Source organism: Dromiciops gliroides, chromosome 2 (genome assembly GCF_019393635.1).
Source record: "Dromiciops gliroides isolate mDroGli1 chromosome 2, mDroGli1.pri, whole genome shotgun sequence".
In the NCBI taxonomy this organism is placed as follows: domain Eukaryota; kingdom Metazoa; phylum Chordata; class Mammalia; order Microbiotheria; family Microbiotheriidae; genus Dromiciops; species Dromiciops gliroides.
In genome coordinates, this window is record NC_057862.1 from 602,594,748 (window position 1) to 602,619,755 (window position 25,008).

Sequence of the window (25,008 nt, forward strand, 5' to 3'; positions counted from 1 at the left end):
GTCTGAGACTGGATTTGAACTCAGGTACTCCTGAATCCAGGGCCAGTGCTTTATCCACTGCACCACCTAGCCGCCCCCTGTAATTTCTTTTTAAACTGACATTGTTTTATTTCTCACAGACATTTATGTTTGACCCTAAAGACTGAGCACTATATCCCTGGATGTTGCTGGAATAGTACCCAGTTAAAGGATAATGGCTAGCTGGGGTTTACGCCAGCTACAGCATAGGGCAGAGATTCCTGTCTCTAGCCAAGACACAGAGGGGCTCTGAGCTTCTTATTACTATATTTTATTAACAACCAACATTAAGAATCTTTACGTTTTTGACCTCTTTAAGCCAGCAGAGAAAAGGATCCTTGTGAATCTGGGAAGTGCTTCTGGCAAAAGCTCTGAGCTTATCTCTAGCAGTCTGGGTGACTAGGAAGGAAAACATTCTTTATCTCCAAAGAAGGCAGTGGAAGGAAATATAGAGGTGGGGACAAGAGGAGAGAATCCTGCCTGAGTCAGATCTGTTGGAAGAGACAGAATGATTAAGAAAGGATCCCCTCTTCTCCCTTTCTGTTGGAGGTTGACAGCGCCATCACTGCTGGGCGGGTGAAGGTGGAATGAGTTATAGGTAGCCAAATTTGCCCTCCCCAGCACCACCTAGAGATTATAAATTGTATCCCAGAAGCTAAGGGAAACATCTTAAAAAGGAGGAACATAATGAACAATACCAACAGCTGAAAAATGGCCCCTGGATTCAACCTGTGACCCTTAAGAAAAAAGTTTCCATAGAGTAGAGAAGGGAACCACATTTGGGGGTGGGAAGAGATTAACAGTGAAGAAATGAGGTATAAAAATATTAATTGTAGTATGTGTGGTTTCCTATTTTCTCCAATATACTGGGGGTTCCCCCAGGGTAAGGGCCCATTTCCTTCCTCCTCTGTATATTTTCCCCACTACACCTAGTAGTAAACTCTTGGATACTGTGGACTTTCAGCCTATATTACTGAATAGTCAGATGTCAGGTATGATATTCTGCCTCTGAATGATCAGCTGGTAAGGCTGTCTTTCAGTATCACAGTGACAACATAAAGTATGTCCTTGTGCTTTTCCCTCTCATAAAACTCTTGTTCACTCCTACTCAGAGGAAAGAGTCAAATTTGCAAGACTTGACATGTTAGAACCATGCTGGAAAACAAGGGCCATCTTTCAGGGCTGTTGCTTGATATTTATGCCCCCGTGGGCACTACTGTGGAATGAAAGGAGGGAAAACTCAAAGGAGAAAGTAAGATCAGAAAGGGCATTATCCTGGCAAATGCCCCAACTGGCAGCACATGGTCTTTTGGGATCTACATTTCTTAAAGGCACCATGAACACAAGGATGGAATGAAATCAAAGAGGATTTAGGCCAGATCAATCATTCTAGAACAGGCAATTCTCCTTCCTCCTCCCCTCCCCATCCAAACCCTATAGTAAGTAAAGAAGGGGATAAGTTAAGACCCAGAATATTAAAGCATCTTACAGATGAGCTTTTTGGATTTAGGCTTTGGTGGTGCAAAACTCAAAGATGGACTGAATAAGAAAATTCAAATGATTTATCCTAATTACTGTGTAATTCCTTTCTGCATTTAATGAGAGGGCAGAGAATAAAAGAAGTCCAGATTTATTTTGTGAAGTGATTCTCCAAATAAATACATTACATATTACATATACACTTAAAATTTCTATAGTATAGGAGGAGATGCAGATTATGAGGTAGAAGAGCTGCCTTAGAATTTCCACATCACCATATATTTAATATCCTTCCTTCCTTCCAGCATTTATTGACTGAGCACCAGCATCTATATATGGCACTACTCAAGGATCTTCAGAAGATATAAAGATGAATTTTTTAAATGGTCCTTTCCTTCAAGGAATTTATTAGAATATAGTAGGAAAGGGGCAGCTAGGTGGCACAGTGGATAAAAAACTGGCCCTGGATTCAGGAGGACCCGAGTTCAAATCTGGCCTCAGACACTTGATACTTACTAGCTGTGTGACCTTGGGCAAGTCACTTAACCCTCACTGCCCCAGGCAAAAAAAAAAAAGTAGGAAAAAGAAGGTAAGTACACTAACAAGGCAAGAAATGAGTTGTGCCATTAGAGATATGTAGAAGAGGAATAAGCATTTATTCATTCATTAATTCATTTGCTTATTTATTTGTTTATTCCTTTATCTGCTTTATTTATTTATTTGTTTGTTTTTGTGGGGCAATGAAGGTCAAGTGACTTGCCCAGGGTCACACAGTTAGTGAGTGTCAAGTATCTGAGGTTGGATTTGAACTCAGGTCCTCCTGAATCCAGGACCAGTGCTTTATCCACTGTGCCACCCAGCTGCCCCAAGAACAAGCATTTTTAAAGCACCTAATATGTGCTAAGTACTTTACAAATATTACCTTATTTAATTTTCCCAACAACTCTGGAAGGTATGGGCTATCATGATCCACATTTTACAGGTGAGGAAAGTGAGGCAGATACAAGTTAAATGACTTGCCCAGGTCACATGGCTACTAAGTGTCCGAGGCTGGATTTGAGCCACAGTTGTCCTGATTCAAGATCCAGCACTCTATCCATTGTACCACCTAGCTGCCTCTGTGTGGACAGTATTTTGTGGAAATTTAAAGAAGGGCAACATTGTGCAAGGATCAACTGTGATAGACTTAGATCCTCTTGGCAATCCAAGACAATTCTAAAAGATTCATGATGGAAAATGCTTTCTCCACATTCAGAAAAAGAACTGTGGAATCTGAATGCAGAATGAAGCATGCTATTTTTACTTTTTTGTGGTTTTTTTTCTTTTTTGAGGTTTTTTCCCTTTTGTTCTGATTCTTCTTTCACAACATGACTAATGCAGAAATATGTTTAATGTGATGGTATACATATAACCTATATCAGATTGATTTCTGTCTTGGGGAGGGGGAGGGGAAGGAGAGAGGGAGAAAAAATTTGGAACTCAACATTTTATAAAAACAAATGTTGAAAACTAGCTTTACATGTAACTTGAAAAACAATAAAATACTATTGAGATTGGGGGGAAAAAGGAAATTTAAAGGAGAGGTTACATCTAGGCATGAGACAGAAGTCAAAAATGTCTAAAGGTGGGGCAGCTAGATGGCGCAGTGGATAGAGCACCGGCCCTGGAGTCAGGAGTACCTGAGTTCAAATCTGGCCTCAGACACTTAACACTTACTAGCTGTGTGACCCTGGGCAAGTCACTTAACCTCTATTGCCTCACTAAAAAAAAAAAAAACCCCAAAATGTCTAAAGGTTTTATTTTCTAAAACTTCTAAAAGTTTTCTATTTAAAAATTTTTAAGTTCTAAAACTTCATAAAAGCTTCACATCAGTGGCATTTGAACATTGGAAATAAACAGGTAATTAATAAGTGGGCATGGGGATCGGGCATTCTATGCAAAGGAAACAGCATAAATAAAGGTGTCTGTTACTGATATCTCCAGTTTCCATGACACGTCAGTTATCTCCAAAGCAAGAGAATTTCTCTTGACAGGCCCAATCATATTAAATACACATGGAATCAATGGCCAATTATCCATCAGCTGGTAACCCCTGTGACAAGGATCTCCTCTTCAGCTGTCCAAACAGATCCAGAGACTGAGCACAGGACCAAGCTGCAGGTCACAGCTTAAGTGTTGTCATATTATATCGAACATTTCAAAGCCAAATAGAAATGATTTTGTTGTTTTGATTTACTCATGTCTTGTGTCGAACTATTGGCATAAGGCCTGGGTTGCTAACGGAATGACATGGGTGGAGGGAAGGAGAAAGGGGGGGGGGGTTCATTTTGGGACAATACATGTATATACACAATATGTATACCCTACACTATTCCAAAAAGCCAAAATGAATGTATTTTAAGTTACTCCATATTATTTGTGCCTCTTTTCTTTTATTTATTTATTTGCAGAGCAATGGGGGTTAAGTGACTTGCCCAGGGTCACACAGCTAGTAAGTGTCAAGTATCTGAGGCCAGATTTGAACTCATGAACTCCTGAATCCAGGGCCCGTGCTTTATCCACTGCGCCACCTAGCTGCCCCCCCTTTTTGTGCCTCTTTTCAATTCTCATTGGTAGTTAAATTTTTATATATACATGCATACATACATATACATATACCTTATGACAAATCCAAGTTAATAGGGAAGAACTGGACAATTTATTCATTAATTAGGGTCCTGTTTGTACTTCTAGCATGAAAGACAAAGTTAATTTAAGATCTTGTACCATGGGGGAGACAGGAGAGGGGGCAGCTAGGTGGCACAATGGATAAAACACTGGCCCTGGATTCAGGAAGACCTGAGTTCAAATCCGGCTTCAGACACTTGACACTTAATAGCTGTGTGACCCTGGGAAAGTCACTTAACCTTCATTGCCCTGACCAATAAGCCCCAGAGTGAAGGCAGGAATGTGACTAAATGTTGCTTAAAGGGGAAGGGATAGCTGGTAGCCATTGAAAGCAGACACGCCAGGTAAAGAAACCAAGTATCAGATGAAATTGTTCCTTCCTACAATCCCCAGCCCGCTACTATCTGGGCCCTCAGGAATCTCAAGTCTACTACCAATGGCCAACATTGGGTTACTTCTAGTCCCATGAAGTTGATAAGAATATATAATCAACCCAACTAGGTTTTGTGAGAGGGAAAAAAAGATTTAGAGAGGATTATTACAAGCAGTTGAGTCCTATAAATAAACATACAATGTGAATTTGAGTTTATTTGGAAACCAACTGGAAAAAGTAGATCGTCACCACCAGCTCAGAAACTCAGGCCACTCACTACTCAGTATTGGGTATTACAGAGTCCTCCATTCTGGACTCCCAAGACTAGATTCAGGAACACGCCAGGAATGTCAAGCAAAGTTATGGCCTGAGTCCTCAGATGGCTACTACCATCAACGCCCCAACGCCTATCCTGTTAATGCCATATATGGCACCATCCTTCACTTCAGGTGGGCAGAGCCAAGATGGCGGAGGAAAGACATTAAACTCACAGAGTTCCTGACACAATTACCCCCAAAACAGCAATAAAACAACCCCTGGAGCAGCAAAACCCCAAAAAAGATGGGATGAGATTATTTTCTAGCCAAAGATAGCTTAGAAGGGGCTGTGCTGGGCTGTAAGAAGAGTTCAACCCTGTGATCGTGCTGACATCCCCAGGCAGGCTGCACCAGAAAAACTTACCCCCGAGCCTCTGAATCAGCTGCAGCACCAGTGTCTACTGGAACTGATCTTATGGTCTGGTGAGAGGGCTGAACTGCTGGTGGGGGAGAAATACAGGGGTGTCTGTGGTACCTAAGGAGGAATTTGGCTATGCCACCCCAGCAGAGAACCAGGAAGAAATTTTGAGCCCCAGGAGGCCCAGGTGAGAGAGGGGCACAGGCTTGTTGAAGCTAAGAACCACAGCACAAAAAGTTTTGCGGGCTGATTAATTAGCAAGTTGGCTTGAGGTTATCTTCAGACCAAAGAACAGGCCAGGTGAGAGAAAAACCTGCCCTCCCTCCAACCAAAACATCCTTCACTCTAGCGGGGTAACAGCTACCAGAACATACCCTGGATACCTAGTAGGCAGGTAATAGGTGGCTCAGTAGAGTTGGAATCAGGAAGACCCGAGTTCAACTCTGGCCTCAAATATGGGGATAACAATAAGCACTTGACTCCTAGGCATTTTGTGAATATAAAATGAGATATTTAAGAGCTTTTCAAACCTTAAAATGCTATAGAAATGCTATCTATTATTACTATTACCTTCACAGCCTCCTGCTTCCATTTTGCTACTTGGGTTAAAATCAAAGACCTGAAATAAAGCAATCCAGTTGAAATTCTAAATATGGCAATGGAAAAGATGGAAACTAGCTTTATAGTCTCTTCTGATGCCACATAATGAGATTTGCCTCAATTAGAATGGTACAAAAGTAAATCCTGAGTCTAAAGGAAAGGCAGCATGTTTGGTTTATTTATTGTGTGCTTGGAGGCCTAACCTTTCCCTGCCTGCCAACCAACCACTCAAACACCTACTTGAAGTCTTAACAAAATGGGCCAGAGGGTGGAATTTCAGTTTTATATTTTGGATGGTGGCAAAGTCTGGGTTTTTACTCTGAAAGTGTTTTGTTTTTTCTCCACTTGATACAGACATTGAAAGAGAAGTATTAGGGAGTAACCTCATGCTAAGTTCAAAAAGGAGGAAGGCTTTTCCCACCCAGTAGCTATTTCTCCTGGGGAACACATGAATTTAGCACTTACCACAAACAGCCTTATGTTCTTATTTCGTGGCTGTTCATATATCTTGTCTCTCCAACCTCACTAGGCTTCTGGAGGGAGACCTCACAGCACCTTAGCACAGTGGATGCTCAGTAAATATTTATTGAATAAATGAATAAGGAACACATTGAGACTCAAATTTGACAAACAACATCCTCTTTTCCTCCCAGACTCTCCAAATTTCTAAGTCACCAATTACCGTTCAGTCAATTCCTGGGACTCACTGCCTCACAGGCCAATGGTGGAGGCGGGGAAGGGGCGTGCGGTGGGGAGGAAGAACACACAGTTTCTTTCATCTTTATCTTCCTCCACTCCTTTACAGCCCATCCCCCAATCCTGACCTTTCTCCTCTCCATTCCTCTACTTACATACCTCCAGCCCCCTCAGCTAAAACCCACTCTTAGTCTTTGTTCCATATATCAACTGCTACAGACACAGAAATATGATTCTACAAGTCTTAGAACAGAAAAAGACCTCAGGGGTCATTTAGTTCAACATTACCATGAAGAAGTCATCAGCTAGCATATTCCTTGAATATTTCTAATAACAGGGAGTTCACTACCTCACCAAGTAGCTATTTGGGGATAATTGTAATTTGTTAAGAATAGGGATAATAACAGGACCTACCTCCCAAGGTTGGTGTGAGGATCAAATAAGATGATAATTGTTAAGCACTTAGCATATTGCCTAGCTCATATATATAAAAGTTAACCACATTTTTGTTGTTGTTAGCTGAAATCTGCTAAAATCTTTAACTTTTATCCATTGGTCCTAATTCTGTCCTCTGGATCTAACTCATCTTCCATATGAGAATCCTTCAACCCGTCAAAAACAAAAATAGAAATCATGCTTCTAGCCAAGCCCTCTCTTTTCTAGGCTAAATAGCCCTAGATCTTTCAGGAGAGACCCCATCCATGCCTCACCTCACTCATGCCTGGACTCTCTTCAGGGTCCTCCTCCTTGTCCTTGCCTTCTTCACTGCCACCCTGAGAAATCTCTGCCCTGGGACTCTCTGTCATTAACAACTCCTTCTCTGGGGCCACCATTTTAGGAAGGAGCCCATCCATGCATCACCTCACTCATGCCTGGACTCTCTACAGAATCAGCCTCTTTCTCCTCACCTGCCATACTTGTTTCCTGTCCCTTTTTCCAGTTTTCCTTAATGTGTTGTCTTTATGCATTAGACTGTAAGCTCCCTGAGGGTAGGTACTACTATCTTCCTTACTTATACTTGTATCCCCAGCACTTAGCAAAGTGCCTAGAACATAGTAAGTACTTAATAAATGTTTTATCCATTCATCCATTCATTAATCTATCTTTTACCTTAGTGGAAAATAATTGAATATGTTTGCTGTTATCATTATACCATCTTGCTCCTCATTGTCACTTTCAGCTTCTCCAATTTCCTCCTTCACTTGGTAATCTCTCTTCCTTTAAGGTTCATGCTATTCACATCTACCACCCAATCAAAATCCTGGCAGCAATTGTCTGCAAACCCCCTTCCTTCTTCAGTGAGCTTGATATCTGGCTTACAATTTTTCTCTCCTCCCCAACTCCTGCCCCTACAGTAGAGGACTTCAACATATATATTCATTCTCCTTCAAATACCCTAACCACTCATTTCCTCAACCTACTCGCCTCCCACGAACTACTCTCTACCCAATCTCAGCCACATATCAAGATGGCATACTGTAATGATTGGAATGATGCCACCTGCTGGAGATTTACTGTAGAAAAATTCCGCCATGAAAGGAAGGTCTTTATGGGAAAGAACATGTGTCTTTTCTTTGGTGTCAGGAAGTGACATTTGCTTGTGGGAGGAAGAAGGAAGAGCCTGGCACTCTGACTGGGGCTCTTTCCTGAGGATGCTGGTGGAGAAGGGAGCTAGAAATGCACTCTCCCTTTAATAGATAGGAATCTAGGCCTTTCTCTCTCTCTTTACCAAATTCTTATTCTCCTTAATAAATGCTTAAAAGTTTAACTCTTGCTAAAGCTTATAATTTATTGGTGACCACTCATTAGATATTTTAGACAGTTTAGCTAGAATTTTAGCCCTTAACATTACCCTTGTTCTTGCAACATCATCCACAAATGTAACACCTCAATTTTGAAGGATTCTGAAATCCCTTTAGCCAAGCCATAATCTGTTGGCTTTTTACCTCTTACTCTGCCTCCCCTTACATCCTCCTCATCCTCTTCATCCTCACCATCCTTACCATGAAGTGGTTTTCCTAAAACAAAGACCTGATTACATCACCACCATCCCTATAAACTCCAGAGGCTTCCAATTGCCCCCAGGAGCAAATACAAGATGCTCCATTTGGCATTCAAAGCCCTCATAACTGAGCCCCTTCCTTTCTTTCCAGTCTCCTTATGCCATGTCCCAACATGTGTTCTTTGATATTTGATATTCAGTGAGAATGGTCTTCTGGTTGTTTTGAATAAGATACTCCATCTCTAGGCTCCAAGTATTTGCTCTGGTTGTCCCCCATGCCTGGAAGGTTCTCCCTCCTCCACTCTGACTAATCTCCCTAGCTTCCTTGAAGTTCCAACTAAAATCCTACTTCCTACAGGAAGCCTTCCCCAACCCCTCTTAACCCCAGTGCCTTCCCTCTGTTCATCATTTCCTATTTATCTTGAATATAGCTTGCTTTGTATATATTTGTTTGTGTGTTATCTCCACCATTAGATTATAAGATAATTGAGAGCAGACATTGTCTTTTGCCTCTTTCTGTACCGGTAGCACAGTGCTTGGCACATAGAAAGTGCTTAATAAATGTCCATTGAACTTGGCAACAGAACTTGGCCACAGAAATAGATATGATGGGGGGCAGCTAGATGGCGCAGTGGATAGAGCACTGGCCCTGGATTCAGGAGTACCTGAGTTCAAATCCGGCCTCAGACACTTAACATTTACTAGCTGTGTGACCCTGGGCAAGTCACTTAACCCCAATTGCCTTACTAAAAAAAAAAGAAAAGAAAAGAAAAAGAAAGAAAGAAAGAAATAGATATGGAGGATGAGAGTGAGGAGTCAAGGATGACGCTTAGGTTTCCAGCCTGGGTGGCTGGGATGATAGTGGTACAGAATTAAGGCACTCAGAAAGAGGGGAGGGTTTGGGAGTGAAGAGAATGAGTTCCATTTTGGACACAATTTCTAACTCCCATGAGCATGTATTAAATGCTTCCTACATACAAAACATTGACCACAGAAAGACAAAACATAGTCCTTATCTCCAACAAGCTTTTATTATACCAGAGGAGCTAACGTTCCACCTAATTGCTCTCTGTTGCAGGTATGGAAGTATTGGTCCTACAGTTAGATTAGTGAGCTCAGGGACCTCATAGCACCTAGCATGGGGCTGGGCACTAAGCAGGTGCTCAGACATTCAAGGAACTCCAGGGACACAGAGGGTTACATGAGTGTATCCTGGTATATGGTTTACCTGATGGAGACTATAAATGATAAGGAAAAACACATCATTGGGGGTGGGGTGGGGATACAGAGAAGGGGTAAAACAAAGGTATCCAGCAAAATGACAGGATTTTTAAGGAAAGAAAATGAAACTGAAACAATAAAAAAGAATCATTAACAAAAATTCATCATCTAACTCTATATGGAAAAAATGACTTAGAGAATATCTTCTTCCATTATCAAACCTCACACTTAATTCTTTAACCTATAAGTTGTTTGAATTCAGGGAGCCTCTTTTTTTATAATTCCTTTTTTTTTATTTTTTGGGGGGGGTTAAATTTTATTTTATTATTTTCCAGTTACATATTACATATAAGCATAGTTTTCAACATTTGTTTACACTGGATTTTTAGTCTGGCAGCCTCTTAAAGCAGATGAGATCTTTGAATCAGAATCAACCAATCCAAACCCATCATTTTACATATGGGGAAACTAAGGTTCAGAGGAATTATTGACTTGTCCAATGATACTGGTTGGTGGGGAAGCCAATCTAATGATCCCTGATTTACTAATTCCTAATCTAATTCCCTTTGGAACTCCCAACATCTTGCCTCTTCTTCAACACATAGCCCTAGAACTCACAATCAACAGTCTTAAATTTCCTAAGTTTGGGGCTAAGTTTTCTCCAGGTGTCCGTGCTCAGGGTTCTGTGGAATGCTTACAACTCTCTCCTTCACACACACCACTCTTCAACTTTACCCCAGTGACTGCATAATTTATAGGAGGGCCAGTGGAAAGGAACTGCCTCTGAACTGTATATAATTTAGTCTGGGCCACGTGAAGCGGCATTTCACAATGAGGAAAGTCGAAGAAAGCACAGAATCTGCAGAGAAAGGAATTCTTTCTCCCTCCTCTTCCCCCTCTTCTCCCATGAGGGCCCCCTTTCTCCCTACAGCCCAATATGCTTCCAATTCACCAAAAGCTACTACAGCCATACGCCTAAAGCAAAGTTATATCAGCTACATAAAACCGGCAGAACTTACTATCATGGAATGTGGGCGTTTTTTACTCCTCCCTTCATTCCACCTACTCTTCCAAGCTCTTGTTTTAGCTTTGGGGTTTCAGGCATGCCACGTTGGTGGCTTTCCTCTGCATTGATCCACGCAATTCCAGAAGCTCAGATAAGGAAACCATAGCCTCTTCTGTTCTGAGAGAAATCCATTTCCCCACCCAAACTATAAAACATATTAGAGGCAGCTGGTGGTACAGTAGATTGAGTGCTGCGTCTGGAGTCAGGAATACCTGAGTTCAAATCCAGCATCAGATACTTACTAGTTGTGTGACCCTGGGCAAGTCTGCCTCAGTTTCCACAACTGAAAAATGGGGATCACAATATTAGCAACTACCTCTTAGATTTATTGTGAGGGTCAAGTGAAATAACATTTGTAAAACACTTAGCATAGTGCCTGGCCCATAGGAAGCATTTAATAAACACTTGTTTCCTTCCTACTGGTGAGCCACTAGAGAAGCTGTCATCTTGAGCATTCATAGGCCCATGATGGGTATTCTAAGAAGGTTGTCTGTTCAAAGAAGAGGGTGTAAAAGCTGGCATGAAGCTTAACATCAAAAAAACAAAGATCTTTGCAACTGGTCCCATTACTTCCTGGCAAATGGAGGGAAAAGAAATGGAAGCAGTGTCAGATTTTACATTCTTTGGCTCAAAGATTGCTGTAGACAGTAACTACCGTCATGAAATTAAAAGACACTTGCTCCTTGGGAGAAAAGCTGGGTCAAATCTGGACAGCAGACTAAAAAGCAGAAAAAAGCAGAGCCATCACCTTGCTGGCAAAGGTCCAGATAGTCAAAGATATGGTTTTGCCGGAAGCAATGTATGCTTGTGAGAGTTGGACTAAAAGGAAAGCTGAGCATCACAGAATTGATGCTTTCAAATTGAGAAGACTTTTGAAGGGCAGCTAGGTGGCGCAGTGGATAAAGGACCAGCCCTGGATTCAGGAGGACCTGAGTTCAAATACGGGCTCAGACACTTGACACTTACTAGCTGTGTGACCCTAGGCAAGTCACTTAACCCCCATTGCCCCGCAAAAAAAAAAAAAAAAAAAAAAAAAAAAAAAAGACTTTTAAGTGTCCCTTGGATAGCAATAAGCTCAAATCAGTCAATACTTCAATTAATTCAGGCTATTCACTGAAAGGTCAAATGCTGAAGCTTAAATACTTTGTCTACATAATGAGAAGATGGGACTTATTGGGAAAGACCCTGATGTTGGGAAAGATTGAAAGCAAAAAGAAAAGGGATATGGCAGAGGAGAAGATGGATAGATAGTGTCATGGAAATAACAAATGTGAATTAGGACAGACTTCAAGAGATATCGGGGGATAGAAAGGCTTGGCATGCTATGGTCCGTGGGGTCATGAAAAGTCAGACATAACTGAATGACTGAACAACAACAAGATTGTTAGAGGTCACTGAGTCTAACCTATACCTAAGGCTGTACCTAAGTCATCTTAAATAAATCCTGCCCATATATAACTATATATATAATTATATTATAAATAAATTATATATGTATAATTATGTTTATATACATAAAATACATTTCATTACTGAACCAAAATTAAAATTTTAAATTTTGGACCTCATGGTTCTTTACCAGTGGCAGAGCCATCCAAAGTCCTCAGACTCTTGCTGCTAAGTCAGGTTTGTCTGCCTCAAGTATGTTCTACATTGATTACCATGGTAGCTCAAGGTGGATTCCTATTCACACAAAGATCTACAGAGTTGGGTAAGCAGTATAGGTGGGGAAAGAGGTTCAGCATGATATAGTTTAAAAATTCTTTGATCTCATAGTCAGAAGAATGTATCTGAGGCCTGTAGTGCTTATTAGAGGTGTGACCCAGATTGGGTCACTTCACCCTTAAACCTCAGTTTCTTCATCTGTAAAATGAGAACAGTAATACTTTCACTACCATGATCACAGGGCTTTCCAGAAAAAAATCCTTTGTGTACCATGAAAGCAGGAGTTCTTAACTGTTTTTATGCCATGGACCTCTTTGGCAGTCTGGTAAAGCCTATGAACCCTTCTTACAATACTAGTTTTAAACACATATAATAAAATAGGAAACCAATTATACTAAAATATAGTAATAAAAATTTTTTAAAAATTTTATGACCCCTGAGTTAAAGGGATTAAGAACCTCTCCTTTAAAGAATTACAGAAATGCAAGTTAATAATAGACATTGTAAGGGGCTAAAATTCTAGCTAGACTGTCTAAAATCTAATGAGTGGTCACCATAAATTATAAGCTTTAGCAAGAGTTTAGACTTTTAAGTATGTATTAAGGAGCATAAGAATTTGGTGAGGAGAAAGAGACCAAGATGCCTTCATCTATCTATCTGAGGGAGTCAGCATCTCTGCTACACTCCACACGAGGTCCCAGTGAAAGAGAGCTCACTCACTCCTTCCTCCTCCCAGAAACCTCCTCTCCAACAGGAAACACACACACACACACACACACACACACACACACACACACATACACACACCACCAAGCTAATTGGCTAGTAGCTCTGATTGACAAGTCCCACAGGTGGTTCTATAGATGTAACTTCTGGAAGCTAAAGTCACCTGATCTCTAAATCACATGCTTTCTCCTCATGGCAGAGCTTCCCTACAGTATCTCTCCAGTAGGGGGCGCAATTCCAATTCTCACAACATCTCTTTCAATAATCCTGCACTAACTGGCTTCAAGAAAACCCTTTCCGACCCTAAAATAGGTGAGTCAGTTTCCAGAAATTAAAATTAGCCCCCAAATTCAAACTCAAATTCCATCCCTAGAGTAAGTCCTGCTAGACAAAACAGGCCTGAATTTATGCAGAAATGAGGGACAGAATAGTACTTATCATTTACTCCCCACCACATGGTTGGTTTCCCTTTCTATGGATACCTCAAGAGTCAGTGAGGGGGCCATGAGCTGGGTTAGATCTTTAGGTAACCAGGACTAAGAGAGTCAGGAGGACACAGAGATTGGTGGCTTAAGCTAAGAATGCTCCAGAACCAGGTTGGTCATCTGGAATTAAGAATCACGAAAGAGGGGCAGCTAGGTGGCGCAGTGGATAGAGCACTGGCCTTGGATTCAGGAGGGCCTGAGTTCAAATCTGGCCTCAGACACTTAACACTTACTAGCTGTGTGACCCTGGGCAAGTCACTTAACCCCAATTGCCTCACTTAAAAAAAAAAAAATCATGAAAGATGTAGTCATCAGAAACCAAGCAAACAAGTCAGGCAGACATGAACATCAGGAATCAATGCAAGCAGTAGGTAGATATCTGGTAACCAGGGAGATACATAGAGCGAAGAGCAAATCAAAAGAGGACAGAAATCTGGATAAGTAGGAAGCAGAAGGAAGCAGAAGATGCAGCAGAATTGTAAGGACAAGATAGAATGGGCTGGAGAGAAGCTTAAAGGTGTCAGGTGTTCATTAGCTATTACTGACCAAAAGGCTATCAGGGGCTGGCAGGGAAGTACCTGTTTAAGAATCTAACAGGGGGGTGGCTAGGTGGCGCAGTGGATAGAGCACCGGCCCTGGATTCAGGAGTACCTGAGTTCAAATCCGGCCTCAGACACTTGACACTTACTAGCCGTGTGACCCTGGGCAAGTCACTTAACCCCTATTGCCCTGCAAAAACAAAAAAAAAGAATCTAACAGGAAGGACCAGGATGTCAGCTGACCTAACAGTGCTCTCTCCCCCACAGACAGCAGAGGAATGGATAAAGAGGAACATCAACATCCAGACAGAGTTCTTAATATGATGTCTGTGAGATTGTTTTTGTTTTGTTTTCATAACTGTATTTCAATATAATTGGTTTATTTTGTATTTTATTTTACACATTTAAAAACACTGCTCTGACAATTTGGAACTATGCCCAAAGGGCGATCAAACTGCACATATCCTTTGACCCAGCAATACCACTACTAGGTCTGTATCCCAAAGAGATTTAAAAAGGGGGGTTGGGAAAAAACCTACATGTGCAAAAATATTTATAGCAGCTCTTTATGTGGCAGCAAATAATTGGTCATTGAGGGGATACCCATCAATTGGGGAATGAATGAACAAGTTGTGGTATATGAATGTAATGGAATCCTATTGTGCTCTAAGAAATGACGAGCAGGCAGATTTCGGAAAAACATATTAAGACCTTTATGAACTGATGCTGACTGAAGTGAGCAGAACCAGGAGAACATTGTACACAGTAACAGCAACATTGCGCAATGATCAACTATGATTGACTTAGCTCTTCTCAGCAATAAAATGATCCAAGACAATTCCAAAAGACTCATGGTGAAAAATGCTATCCACTTCCAGAGAAAGAATTGATGGGAGTCGGAATGCAGATTGAAGCATACTATGTTCACTTTCTTGGGGGGGGGGGCTGTTTTTTGTTTTATTTTGTTTCTTCTTTCACAAAATGACTAATGTGGAAATGTTTTACATGATTGCACATGTATAACCTATATCAGATTCCTTGTCATCTTGGGGAGGGAGGAGAAGAGGAAGGAAGAAAAATTTGGAATTCAAAGTCTTATTTTAAAATGAACGTTGACAATTATCTTTACATGTAATTGGAAAAAATAAAATACTATTTACCAAAAAAAAATTGCTCTAAGAAAGGATCCATAGGCTTCATCAGACTGACAAAGGGATCCACTCCCCACCCCTTTCTGGCAAACCATGAAACCTGAAGAAACTCCACCAACCCTTGTCGTACTCATGTTCCATGCATTCATAAGGAACCTGGAGTTTACTGGGACATTTGAAAAAAGTTTGGGTTCGCTCTGCTCTCCTGAGAATAAAACAATGCTACTCCTAAATTCTATGGCCCTAACCTTTAATTCCAGACAGGGCTAATTCCTGGACATAACGTGTGCTGCTTTGGTTCTCAGGAAGCAAAATGGGCCTGCATGGAATTAAGTAATTGGTGGAACTGATTGGCAGACACACCCTTGCCTTCTTTTTTTTTTTTTTTAATGGTGGATGGCCTACGGTGCCTACTGTGTAGCCAAGCACTATGCTTAGACAATAGGGACACAAGTACAAAAAAAATTAAATAATCCCTGCTCAAAATGAGCTTTCATCTTAATGACAAGATCCCTCTAGAATTAGGCTTATTTAGGTCACCAGGGGTATGTGGAGCAATTAGAAATCACTGATTGTCTAGATCTTCCCATCAGTCCTAAATTCACCAGTAAATTGACTCTTTCAAAAATCCATGACTTTTCCTGATTTGATTCAGCTTCCACGCCAATAACTCCTTACCTGCTCTCCGGGGCATCTCCAACTAGATTCTGGTACTGACTTGGGTGGTATTGTTTTTCCTGATCATCCCAGAGGTCAAGAGCCGACTCCTACCTCAACTAAAATTATCCTGTGATTACTTAGTGTATTATTTTGTATTTACCTACAAGTGTTGGTCATTTTGTTTTGCATGCTGTCTCCTTCAATAGAGTATCAGTTCCTTGAGTGCTGGGATTGTGTTTTTGCCTTTCTTTTTATCACCAGCCCTTAGCAGGGCACCTCACACAGAGTAAGCATTTAATAAATGCTTGCTAGCCAACTGACTCACATACTGTTTTCCCAACAGAATGTAAGCTTCTTGAGGGTAAAGACTGTCATTTTTTTCCTTTGGATCCCCAGCGTCTGATATACAGTAGGTGCTTAATAGATGTCTGTTTCTTGGTTAATAAGCTATTCGGGGTTGTCCTCAGGTGAAGGACTCTGGTGGTCTCTGCTCTGCTCTGCTCATGTTCCTTTCAAACCTGTCAGTCCCAATTTCCCACCATGAGTTGAGAAGAAATGCTAAAAAGACTCTGGTAACTAAGCAACTCTGCCTTCTTTATGAAGCATTTATACATTTCCTGTTATGGCAGAGGCTAATCCCTAAGTGTGGCTAGTTCAGGACCCAGCGGGGGAAGCAAATAAGAGGGAAACACCTGACTAGTGATATGATGAACTGACATTTGCATACATTATCTCATAATTATTGATATCACCTGCCCTTGTGATATAGGATGCTAATATTATCCTCGTTTTACAAATAAGGAAAGCAAGGTGAAGAGAGACTAAGTGACTTACTTTTTCAGGGTAACACAGATGAATAAGCATCAGAGGCAAGATCTGAATTTAGGTCTTTCTGACTCCAAGGCATATTCCATCCCCTCCACCACAGGTATCAAACTCAATAAAAACAGCACCCACTAAACCTTTGTGATGATGCCTGCAGGTTGCATATGGACTTAGTTTTACATTTTAATAATGTAATATGCTTTATTATATTTTCATTTATTTTGTTAAATATTTCCCAATCAAGTTGTTTTGTTTTGTTTTGTTTTTTGGTGGGGCAATGGGGGTTAAGTGACTTGCCCAGGGTCACACAGCTAGTAAGTGCCAAGTGTCTGAGACCAGATTTGAACTCAGGTCCTCCTGAATACAGGTCTGGTGCTTTATCCACTTCGCCACCTAGTTGCCCTCCCCAATTACATTTTAATGTGGTTTGGGGTTCACTCAGAAGTGTGGTCATTTTAGTGAGGCCATATGCTTGACACCTCTGTAGTACACCACACTGCAGGAAAGGTATAAACAGGAAAATAGTCTATCCAGCGTATGTTTGGGGGCTGTTGGGCACATGTTTAAAATTCTTCCATGGGTGCAGAATCGGCATTTGGCCAGCTAATGAGACAGTCAGTCAACAAGCCTTTATTATGCCAGTGAAGACTAAGATCTAAAGTTTAGGAAAAAATGTTTGTGGTCTAATCTGTGCCATCCAGGAATCTGAGACTTCCAACACTATCAACCAATTCCCAGAAAAGTCCGTTTTTGTTTTTCAGAACAAATCTTCACAAAATCCAGAGCTCCTGACATCCAGGATGTTATTCTGAATGAAACCAGATCCAGCACCTCCTATAGATTCCTTCACTCGAAGAGAAATTAGAGGATGTTTAGAAAAACTCCATGGGGATCTCTAAGCAATTGGAAGCACAAGATCTGGAATGAAATGAGGGGGAAGTTCATGGGAGTAAAGATGTGAGATGAAGCATTATCCTTTGTTTGGCTTAACACTAAACAAAATCCCACAACAATAAGGTTTACAACAACAATTACCACATGCCCGTCCCTCCAAATCAGTCCTTCATATGAGTCATGGTAAAGACCAAAAAGGTTTGAAGAAATGAGCTAAGGCCGCAATATCAGCCTTAGCTTTGAGTTTCTGGGCTTCTGCTGTTTTGAATTATGCTTCTATGTAACTCTTGGCTCAGCTTTGCAATGGAAAAATTATTTTTACGGTCTAAGCGATTGTTATTTGTAGGGGGGATGACCATTCTGACAGTTTTGTCCTTTTGTGGCCCTCCACTCATTCTAGTAAAGAGTCTCTGTTTAAAAAACAAAACCAAACAAAACCCATAAATGTTTTGTTTCTCTTTTGGATAAAACAACTTTGCAAAGAGATGGCACTCTGTCTGTACCAGTCAGTCTCTGCTAGGTCTGAAGGAAGGAAAGAATGTTTATATTTGTGGATCTATGTCAAGTCAAATAACACTTATCAGACTATCCATTGTCTTCAATTATCTGTGCTCATTTTCTTCTCTCTTAGAGTAGATCATTGAGGGGTAAGTCTAAGTTGCCCATTTGGGATTGATTACCTCAGTTGGTTTCCACAGCGTTAATGAAGGTGGAAATTTAGACTGCATGCCTAAATACCGTACAATACCTGGCACAGAGTAGGCACTTAATAAGTGCTTGTTGATTGTAACCTGATTAACTGATGGGATCCTTGACCTCAAAGAGAGAAAAACTGTTGCCCAACCACTGAGTGACTAGCATCCCAGTTACAGATTGACTCCTATTGATGCCCAACTGTTTCACAGATAGATGCTGTTAATCCCAAGAAGAGAAAACGTGGATGGGTCAGTACAAATTCAACCCATTAGGAGAGACAAAATAATGAATATGTATATCCCACAGAAAGGAAGTATAATACCTATATACAAAGGATAGCAGTTGGGTTTGTTTGTTTTTTTGGCTTTTTTTTTTCCATTTAGCAACATCTAACAGGTTTGTGAGCTGCTAATAGGGGAGGGAAGTATAGAGAGAGCTGCTAAAGTGATTTTCCTAAAGTACAGATTGGCCTAGATCATCCCCTCATTAAACTCCAACGGCTCCCTATTACTTAACTCCAAGATCATCTTTCTCTCCTCTCTTCTCTCTCTCTCTGTATATACATATGTATATATATATATATATATATATATATGTATGTATGTGTACACACACCTCTTAATCTACATGTTGTGTCCCATAGAGAATGTGAACTTTTCAAGGAAAATGCTTGGTTTGCCTTTCTTTGTATCTCCAGCTTTCACGGAGTGTCTGACACATGAGTCCTTAAGAAGCACTTTTTTAAGTGGATAACTGACAACAGGTGAGAAGGAGAGATCCATGCCACTGGACTGAATAGAATTTCAAGGAGAGCTGCTAGGGACTGGTGAGGAGGGGAGAGTCATGAAGAGAGAAAAAGGAAAGTTACAGAATTCTTCCCAAGGACAAAGGACTGCTGACCAGCCTCTCTCTTTCACTGCCATTAGCAAAATCTCTCAGGACCTCAGAACCAGGACCCTGTGGGAAGGGAGAATCCATTACCCGCTATTCCTTCTGGACACAGGGTTGAAAGTCACACAGGATCATGAGCCTCCCCAAAATCTCTTCCCCTAGCACCAAGACTGAGAGTCTCATCTTTGGAAGCATTTAATTCATTGATAGGCAGGTCAGCCACTCCAGTATTTTTGCCAAGAAACCCCCAAACCAGATCATGAAAAGTCAGACTGAATGAAACGACTGAACAACAACAACAACAAATGTAATCGGTATCTCCTGGAGTCTCACACAAATCCCCTTTCTCCTGCACTAGGCATTTGTATTCTACTTGTTTCTGCCCTGGGAGACAGCCTCAGCCCTACCCCTGAAATCACACGGAACAAGATTTATGCATCTATGATTCCCCAGCTTGCTTTTTTCATAATATAAATGTTAGCCTCCCTTCCCCTTCCCCATGAGGATCCCGGCTGTGTTCATTTAAGGCATCCCTTGGCTACTCCATCCCAAAGTTCTCTCTCCTTCCTCTCAACTCCTATACGCCTTGCTGTCTAATAACACGAATTTGACATCTAATCATACAATCTTTCATTTAGCTATATGTCATCTCCCCAGCCAGACTGTATGATTCTAGAGGCAGGAAGCAGACACACTGGATAAAGTACTGGGCCTAGAGTCAAGTCCTGAGTTTGGACTCAGCCACTTTACTAGTTGCATGACCTTGGGCAAGTCATTTAAACTCTATCTGTCTCAACTTCCTCAACTGAAAAACGGGATAAAACACTAGTACCTACCTCTCAGGGTAGTTGTGAGGGGAAAAGGAGATAATGGTAAAATGCTTGGCACAGGGCCTGGCACATATTAAACACTATATAAATGCTAACTATTATTTATGTTATTTATTTATTATAAAGGCACAGACTTTCATTACATTCCCCCATAGCATCGAACACAGTACTGGGTGAAAAGTAAGGGAAAAGGACATATATAGAAATAACAATAATACAAAGTACTATAGGAGAGTTGTAAACAAAATTCGATGTGATATCTAAGGAGAGAAATTCATTACTGAGAAGAATTGGGTGTGGATCAGGGAAGACTTCTCAGAAGAGGTGGTATTTTAATTGTGTGTTAAAGGGTACCTATCAATGAAAAAACTCATTTTACCAGGTTCTGTGAAGTGACAGTAAAACTAAACACAAAGGGAAGGCAATGTCTTTCTAAATAGAATATTTCTGAATATTTGTTCACCAGAGTATTAAATACACTATTAAAAGTCCTTTGGGGGGGGGGAGGAATGGCTGTAGTTAAAGGAATAACTTTCCAAACAATGAACCCAAACATATTATTTTAAAGAATGCTTTCCTTTTCATAGAGTCACTAGGACATTTGCACTGATTTACTGTATTTCCTCAAATTACAACAGTAAAACCAAACCACACTAAATTCATACTCATGGGGAAGGCAATTCTCCATGAAAATATGAACTGCAGCATCATTTTTAGCTAAGATTGTTATTTTCAAAGAAGTAGACAATAATGTGGGCTATTTAGGCAAAGCTATGTCAAGAAAAGGTTCTTCTAGACCATGATTAAATGTAAATAATCTGTAACATCACTTATCCTTTATGTTACAACTTATTTAAATAACTTATCACTTATGTATAAACAGCTTGTTTACACAAACAAGAATTTAGCACCTGCTAAAGCGTTTTCAAAGTTTATTTTCTTAAGCAGGCTAAAAAAAAAATCATTGCTGATAACTTGTTTACATTTAAATGGTTCTTTCCTTATAAAGCGAGTCAAGTTAAATCATCCAAACTGAAACAGTGGCCTCTACACGAACAGTTTGCTAGTATCAACCCTGCAAATTTCCCAGGAAAAAAAAAAAGCCTCTTAGCTACTCCTTACCCCCAACTAGAGCCTGGACTCATCCTGGAATTTACAAGTCCATTCTAGCCACCCCAAGAATTTAACATGTCATGGAAACGGTGATTCAACCTTAATGAGAGTGGAGAGAAAAGCCTCACAACCATCCACGACATTTTCCATCCAAAAAGGATTCAGGCTGAAAAGCCAGGCTAGGTTTTAAAAATAAGTGAGACTGGTTTTTGTTTGTGGAACTGCTCACTTTAGCTATTGAGTATCCTTCTTTTCACACAACTCCATTTAAAAGTGAGAGTCTGTGTGTTGGGGGGAGGTAGGGGAAGGAGAGGAATGCAACAAAGTGAACGTGCCAAGCTGTGAAGGGCCAGTGAATGCTGTGGTTTATGTCAGGCAAATTAAAAATCCCCAGCCTTCAGGGAGGCTATAACATTCTGCTAAGCGGTAGGAAAACAAGCTACATCTGAGCTTCCATATTCCAATAACATGGTCAGGGAATGGTGGAGTTGAATTCTTTGGTTTTTGAAGGGATGTGTCCCCATATACGTTTAAGCAAGCCTCTCTTCTTCTTCTCCCTTGTCTAACTTGGAAAAACCTATGAAGTGAAGCATCCTCATTCCTGAAGGAAGGCAGGACTGGATGCGCAACAAAGATTCCAAAACCAAAGGAAATACAATTTTGTAGAAGGAAGTCTCTGGGAAGGGAGGTACTTCAGTTTTCTTGCTGAATTCACAAACTTTGTTTTGATGGAACCCTGATTGTGCACTGCTAACCAAATCACGAATGAACGTTATTCATCTTGGCAGAATGCTACCAATGGAAAATGCTACCTAGCTATATCTGTTTGGCTCAAGAAGCCCCTGGCAGAAGCTCATCACCTAATGAGGATTAGGAGGAAAACAAAGACACACACACATACGGCTCCTCTTGCAGAAGAAGTAGCACTCTCAGACTTTGGAAAATGGCCTGTCCCAGGAGCCGAAAGAGGAGAGGGGAAAATCAAGCAGCCCTACCAAAAAGAGAGGGATAGGGAAGGGGGAAGGGAGAGAACTGAGTGAGTGAGTGAGTGAGTGAGTGAGTGAGTGAGTGAGTGAGTGAGTGAGTGAGTGAGTGAGTGAGTGAGTGAGTGGCAGGACCGGAGATAGCAGGCAGGAAAAAGAACTTAGTGACAAATGACTTACAAACCAAATTCTACCCCTGGAAAGTATCGTACCCCCTCCCTCTCCCCGCCCCCCAGACGTACGAGTTCGAACTCTCTAGGTAGCTGCCCGCTGAAGTTAGAGAGAGATGCCCCAAAGGCTTGCTAACTAAGGTGATCAATAAGATCTGTTCTCCCTTTCTTCCAAACCAAAGAATCAGGCTCCTAATTGCACAGGTCTCTCCCTCGACACCTACAATTTGTTCTAAGTGGCCCCATTTCCATCCGGGGTTTCTTACACATAAAAGGTTAGGGGGAGGGGCACACCCCTCCAAACTTCTTATTCGCTCCCGCCCGTCTGCCAGAGCAGACCCCACAAAATGGGAATGCAGGGTAAGCCCCCTCCGCTCCATCCGCACCCTTCCAAGCTGGAGGGGTGGTCAGGGATGTCAGAGGGACGAGGATGGCAGGGTGCCAGGAGAAAGAAGGTGGTTTGGGGAGAAGTGGGGGCGGTCTAGCTTCCCCAACCGCTCTACTCCATCCTTCAGACCCCAGGGAGTTGGGGAAGGCACCTCTTGGGACAGAGAAGGTCTCGGGTCTCGCTTCTCTCCCCTCTCCCGTCCATATCCACGTCCCCAGCCAGCGCCCCGGGGCAGGGTCACTCACAGACAGAACGCAGAAAGTCTCCAGCTCCAGCCGCTGCGGCCATCCAGGAGAGGAGGAGGAGAAGGAGAAAGAGGAGGAGGAGGAGTAAGGGTTGCAGGAGAGGGGCGGAGAGGGAAAGGAGGGGTTAGAAGAGGGGGCGGTGCCGAGCCAGGAAGGGGGCCAGGACCCGGCACTCCGAGACCCTTGGAACGACCTCCTACTGCTCCTTCTCGGCCTCCTCCTCCCCCGACTTTTTGCCTTCCTTCCTTCTCTCGCCTTTCGCCCTCCCCTCCCGGTACCCCTCTGGTTTGTGATCCTCAGTTTCCCCCCAACATCTGTACTCACAACCTAACCTAGGTCCCGTTACCTACCTGACTGGCTACTGCAGTCAAGTTACGTAGCTGGGGGATTTCCCCCTGCCGACAAAATTAAACTAACCAGCCATAAGAACGAGGGGCACACACACACAAAATGTTTGATCTTTTCTCTTGGAAGTTCTGCGGGCCAATCACCTGAGCTAAAGGCTCAACAAACGCAAAAGTTGTTGTAGAACTATCGTTGGTAAGACTCGGCAACTGACTGGATATAGAGCTGAGCTCCATCCACCGCCACCTAGCAGTCAGTTCCTGCCCTCAAGAAAAATGACAATCTAATAGGGAGAGGAGCTAGGGACACAGCGAATTTAATCCAAAATAGCACATAATTAGTACATAAAGGAGGCTCAAGTGCTAAGGCATGTCCAAGGGGGGGAAAGATGAGTTTTCAAGTGTAAGACAGTGACCAAAATGGGGATTTAGAGGGTACCAACTAAACAGAATCCTGAAAGATCTAGAAGATCTAGAAGATCTAGAAGAGTTTCAATAGATGAACACTTGGGATCCATGCCCAAAAAAGAGATGGGATACACAGAAGGATGGAATACAAATGTGGGTTGGGGGCAAACCATAAAGGTTCTTGAATGCCAATCCAAACAGGCAAACCTCCAAAAGGATGTTCCTCCCAATACACTCACTCCCAATATTATCAGAGATATATGTGAAAAATGACTCTGAAGGGAGAATGGATTAGAGAGGTGAATCTGCAGCACAGATGTGAAACCATTCAGAGACAGAAATGAAATGACTTGATGTGGGATGTGGGGATTGAGGGAGAGGGGAAGATTTCAAAGGTGACCCCAAGTGACAACATGGGTGACTGGCAAAAAGGTGGTGTCATTGGAAGGAACCAACAAGTCAGAAGTAGGAACTGACATGGCTGAGTGGGTTGGGAAATTGAGAGAGAAAAAAAGTTTGGTTTGGGCAAAAGTTTTTTTTAATTGATTGACAGGATGTCTGTTAATTAAGTAGTCTGTACTGAGTGCCTGCACTAGCCTAACTCTGTGCCAAACATTAAGAAGAATGCAAGAAAATACATGATCCCTGCACTCAAATAGAAACAAACCCAAAGAAACTAACAATATCAATTAGGACACAAACATGTTAGAGCCAAAAGAAATCTTAGGTAATAACTAATCAAACATCTCATTTTATAGATGAGGGAACTGAGTGAGTTGTCCAATCATATAGGAAATTAGTTGTAGACCTGATAAGAGAACCCAAATTTCACCCCCCCCCAAATCCAGTACTCTTTTTTTTGGGGGGGGGGGCAGGCAGTGTGGGTTAAGTGACTTGCCCAGGGTCACACAGCTAGTAAGTGTCAAGTGTCTGAGGGCGGATTTGAACTCAGGTACTCCTGAATCCAGGGCTGATGCTTTAACCACTGCACCATCTAGCTGCCCCCCAATCCAGTGCTCTTTTAACCCTGTCAAAGTGGGCTCTCCAAATACAAATAGAATAGGGCAGATAGGTGGCACAGTGGACAGAGCACCGGCTCTGGTGAATCCAGGAGGACCTGAGTTCAAATTCGGCCTCAGACACTTAACACTTACTAGCTATGTGACCCTGGGCAAGTCACTTAACCCACACTGCCCAG

The 25,008-nt window shown here is 41.8% G+C and overlaps 1 protein-coding gene across 2 annotated transcripts in view; it reads right to left on the bottom strand.

Moving 5' to 3' along the window:
* The window catches only part of STON1 (stonin 1), a 76,067-nt gene extending 52,914 nt beyond the window's left edge, over positions 1 to 23,153 (bottom strand). The window contains exon 1 of one of the 2 annotated variants that reach the window (XM_043989048.1): positions 23,059 to 23,153. The gene's annotated coding sequence lies outside the window, so the exon portion shown is untranslated. The other variant, XM_043989049.1, reaches the window with a different exon arrangement.
* Between the last annotated feature and the right edge of the window lie 1,855 nt (positions 23,154 to 25,008).